This window comes from Arachis hypogaea, chromosome 9 (assembly GCF_003086295.3).
Source record: "Arachis hypogaea cultivar Tifrunner chromosome 9, arahy.Tifrunner.gnm2.J5K5, whole genome shotgun sequence".
Classification (NCBI taxonomy): Eukaryota; Viridiplantae; Streptophyta; class Magnoliopsida; order Fabales; family Fabaceae; genus Arachis; species Arachis hypogaea.
The window spans coordinates 25,879,895-25,885,164 of NC_092044.1; the positions used below are offsets into that span (position 1 = coordinate 25,879,895).

A 5,270-nucleotide genomic window follows, 5' to 3' on the forward strand; every position below is an offset into this window, starting at 1 on the left:
TGGATTTTTTTCTGTATTGCTTGGGAGAGTACTAGGAGGGAGTTCAGTAATTTTCTTGCTCAGCTGACCCACTTGTGCCTCCAAATTTCTAATAGAGGATCTTGTTTCAGTCATGAAACTTTGAGTGGTTTTGATCAGATCAGAGACCATGGTTGCTAAGTCAGAGTTATTCTGCTTAGAACTCTCTGTCTGTTGCTGAGAAGATGATGGAAAAGGTTTGCTATTGCTAAACCTGTTTCTTCCACCATTATTATTGTTGAAACCTTGTTGAGGTCTCTGTTGATCCTTCCATGAAAAATTTGGATGATTTCTCCATGAAGGATTATAGGTGTTTCCATAGGGTTCTCCCATGTAATTCACCTCTTCCATTGAAGGGTTCTCAGGATCATAAGCTTCTTCCTCAGATGAAGCCTCCTTAGTACTGTTTGGTGCATTTTGCATTCCAGACAGACCTTGAGAGATCATATTGACTTGTTGAGTCAATATTTTATTCTGAGCTAATATGGCATTCAGGGTGTCAACCTCAAGAATTCCTTTCTTCTGACTAGTCCCATTGTTCACAGGATTCCTTTCAGAAGTGTACATGAATTGGTTATTTGCAACCATTTCAATCAGCTCTTGAGCTTCTGTAGGCGTCTTCTTCAGATGAAGAGAGCCTCCAGCAGAGCTATCCAAAGACATTTTGGATAGTTCAGAGAGACCATCATAGAAAATACCTATGATGCTCCATTCAGAAAGCATATCAGATGGACACTTTCTGATTAATTGTTTGTATCTTTCCCAAGCTTCATAGAGGGATTCTCCTTCCTTCTGTCTGAAGGTTTGGACTTCCACTCTAAGCTTACTCAATTTTTGAGGTGGAAAGAACTTTGCCAAGAAGGCATTGACTAGCTTTTCCCAAGAGTCCAGGCTTTCTTTAGGTTGAGAGTCCAACCATGTTCTAGCTCTGTCTCTTACAGCAAAAGGGAATAGCATAAGTCTGTAGACCTCAGGGTCAACCCCATTAGTCTTGACAGTGTCACATATTTGCAAGAATTCAGCCGAAAACTGATGAGGATCTTCCAATGGAAGTCCATGGAACTTGCAATTCTGTTGCATTAGAGAAATTAATTGAGGCTTAAGCTCAAAGTTGTTTGCTCCAATGGTAGGGATAGAGATGCTTCTCCCATAGAAGTTGGGAGTAGGTGCAGTAAAGTCACCTAGCACCTTCCTTGCATTGTTGGCATTGTTGTTGTTTTCGGCTGCCATGAGTTCTTCTTCTTTGAAGAATTCGGTTAGGTCCTCTACAGAGAATTGTGCCTTAGCTTCCCTTAGTTTTCGCTTCAAGGTCCTTTAAGGTTCAGGGTCAGCCTCAACAAGAATGCTTTTGTCTTTGCTCCTGCTCATATGAAAGAGAACAAGAAAATATGGAATCCTCTATGTCACAGTATAGAGATTCCTTGAGGTGTCAGAGGAAAAGAAAAATAGAGGGCAGAAGTAGAAAATTCGAACTCATCAAAGAAGATGGAGTTCGAATTTTGCATTAAGGAATAGTGTTAGTCCATAAATAGAAGGATGTGAGAAGAAGGAAAGTAATTTTCGAAAATTAGGTAAAGGATTTTGAAAACATTTTGAAAAACCCTAATTGATTTTCGAAAACCAAGAGTGGGAAAGAGATCAAGTGATTTTTGAAAAAGATTTTGAAATTAGAAATTAAAAAGATTTGAGTGAAAACTATTTTGAAAAAGATGTGGTTAAGAAGATATGATTGGTTTTTTAAAAAATGTGATTGAGAAGATATGATTTGAAAAACATTTTTAAAAAGATTTGATTTTAAAAATTAATGACTTGGCTATCAAGAAAAGATATGATTCAAACATTAAACCTTCCTCAACAGAAAAGGCAACATGCTTGAAATGTTGAATCAAATCATTAATTGATAGCAAGTATCTTTGAAAAAGGAAAGAAATTGATTTTGAAAAAGATTTGATTGAAAAGATATGATTTGAAAAAGATTTGATTTTGAAAAACTTTGAAAACCTGAAAAAAAATTGCATTGAAAACAGAATCTTCCCTCTTGTGCCATCCTGGCGTTAAACGCCCAGAATGGTGTACATTCTGGCGTTTAACGCCCAAAACACTACCTTTTTGGGTGTTAAACGCCCAACCAGGTACCCTGGCTGGCGTTTAAACGCCAGTCTGTCCTTCTTCACTGGGCGTTTAAACGCCCAAAACACTACCTTTTTGGGTGTTAAACGCCCAACCAGGTACCCTGACTGGCGTTTAAACGCCAGTCTGTCCTTCTTCACTGGGCGTTTTGAACGCCCAGCTTTTTCTGTGCAATTCCTCTGCAGTATGTTCTGAATCTTCAATTCTCTGTATTATTGACTTGAAAGGACACAAATTAAAAATATTTTTGGATTTTTCATAATAAGGAATAATCAAAATACAACTAAAATCAAATAACAATGCATGCAAGACACCAAACTTAGCAGTTTGTATACTACTGACACTAATGAAAATGCATATGAGACACATAAACACTCAAACCAAGAGAATTCAAAGATCAGAATAAGAAATCATCAAGAACAACTTGAAGATCCTTAAGACACATGAATGGATGCATGTAATTGACACCAAACTTAAAATGAGACACTAGACTCAAACAAGAAATATTTTTGGATTTTATGATTTTGTAAATTTTTTGTGTTTTTCGAAAATTAAGTGGAAAAAGGTATCAAAATTCTTAATGAGAATTCTAGGAATCATGCAATGTTAGTCTAAAGCTTCAGTCTAAAGAAATTAGACATGGCCAGCCAAGCTTCAGCAGAACATTGCATTCAAGAGCTAAATTGATGAAGATCAATCAGCTTTGGTGATGATAAGAACATCACTTTGAAACACTAGAATTCATTCTTAAGAACTCTGAAGAAAAAAAATACCTAATCTAAGCAACAAGATGAACCGTCAGTTGTCCAAACTCAACAATCCCCGGCAACGGCGCCAAAAACTTGGTGCACGAAATTGTGATCACTACAACTTCGCACAACTAACCAGCAAGTGTACTGGGTCGTCCAAGTAATAAACCTTACGCGAGTAAGGGTCGATCCCACAGAGATTGTTGGTATGAAGCAAGCTATGGTCACCTTGTAAATCTCAGTCAGGCAAACTCAAATGGGTATGGTGATAAACGCATAAAACATAAAGATAAAGATAGAGATACTTATGTAATTCATTGGTAGGAACTTCAGATAAGCGTATGAAGATGCCTTTCCTTCTGTCTCTCTGCTTTCCCACTCTCTTCATCCAATCCTTCTTACTCCTTTCCATGGTAAGCTTAAGCAAGGGTTTCACCGTTGTCAGTGGCTACCTCCCATCCTCTCAGTGGAAATGTTCAACGCACCCTGTCACGGCACGGCTATCCATCTGTCGGTTCTCAATCAGGCCGGAATAGAATCCAGTGATTCTTTTGCGTCTGTCACTAACGCCCCGCCATCAGGAGTTTGAAGCACGTCACAGTCATTCAATCATTGAATCCTACTCAGAATACCACAGACAAGGTTAGACCTTCCAGATTCTCTTGAATGCCGCCATCAGTTCTAGCCTATACCACGAAGACTCTGATCTCACGGAATGGCTGGCTCGTTTGTCAGGCGAGCACTCGGTTGTCAGGCGATCAACCATGCATCGTGTATCAGGAATCCAAGAGATATTCACCCAATCGAAGGTAGAACGGAGGTGGTTGTCAGTCACACGTTCATAGGTGAGAATGATGATGAGTGTCACGGATCATCACATTCATCAAGTTGAAGAACAAGTGATATCTTAGAACAAGAACAAGCGGAATTGAATAGAAGAACAATAGTAATTGCATTAATACTCGAGGTACAGCAGAGCTCCACACCTTAATCTATGGTGTGTAGAAACTCCACCGTTGAAAATACATAAGAACAAGGTCTAGGCATGGCCGAATGGCTAGCCTCCCAATGATCTAAGAACTAGATGTCCAAAGATGATCTAGAGATCTAAAGTGATCAAAAGATTATAATACAATAGTAAAAGGTCCTACTTATAGAAAACTAGTAGCCTAGGGTGTACAGAGATGAGTAGAAGACATAAAAATCCACTTTCGGGCCCACTTGGTGTGTGCTTGAGCTGAGCAATGAAGCATTTTCGTGTAGAGACTCTTCTTGGAGTTAAACGCCAGCTTTTATGCCAGTTTGGGCGTTTAACTCCCATTTTGGTGCCAGTTCCGGCGTTTAACGCTGGAATTCCTGAGGGTGACTTTGAACACCGGTTTGGGCCATCAAATCTTGGGCAAAGTATGGACTATCATATATTGCTGGAAAGCCCAGGATGTCTACTTTCCAACGCCGTTGAGAGCGCGCCAATTGGGCTTCTGTAGCTCCAGAAAATCCACTTCGAGTGCAGGGAGGTCAGAATCCAACAGCTTCTGTAGTCCTTTTTGGTCTCTGAATCAGATTTTTGCTCAGGTCCCTCAATTTCAGCCAGAAAATACCTGAAATCACAGAAAAACACACAAACTCATAGTAAAGTCCAGAAAAGTGAATTTTAACTAAAAACTAATAAAAATATACTAAAAACTAACTAGATCATACTAAAAACATACTAAAAACAATGCCAAAAAGCGTATAAATTATCCGCTCATCAGGCATCCACGCGTTTCTGAATTGCTGGCGCTAAATGCCCATGTTTGCGTTTAGCGCCAGCTTGGCAGTTTCCAAACTCTTCTTTTTTCTTGCACACAAACTCTGCCAAATCGATCAAAACTTCACCTAAAATAATAAAAACACTAAAGCAACTCAAATTAGCATTCAAAGAGGTTTCAAACACTAAAATTAAATTAAAATTCATTAAATTTTTATCTAAAATAAATAAAAAATAGAGAAAAGATGCTCACGCATCACGTAATACAAATGGCTCTGCACCTTGCATCAACCCAAAGTGCACTCCTAAACTTGTAATCCTCATCAACATTTTATGCATAAAAGAAATTTGGATTGATCTCTTTCATTCAAATGAAATAATTCAACATCTCCTTAATATCTGCATTAACATCAGTAGATCAGAGTTTGGCTGTAATGTAATTTCTCATATCCTTTTCTGAAAAATCCAGGTTAAATAACCCACCAACCTCGTTAGCCAATGCTAGCTATGTCTTGCTGGGTCATATGTCAATCTCATCATTATCCTCAATCACGCACTTAACATGTATGGTCAGCTCTCTATACTCATGATAGTGAACCACCATTTTAGGACAACATGGATGT

At 38.6% G+C, this 5,270-nt stretch overlaps 1 non-coding gene across 1 annotated transcript; it reads left to right on the forward strand.

Moving 5' to 3' along the window:
* The first annotated feature begins 735 nt into the window (after positions 1-735).
* On the forward strand, positions 736-843 carry LOC112713272 (small nucleolar RNA R71). Its single transcript, XR_003158245.1, has one exon. It is a non-coding gene; the product is annotated as a small nucleolar RNA R71 (small nucleolar RNA).
* Positions 844-5,270: the final 4,427 nt, after the last annotated feature.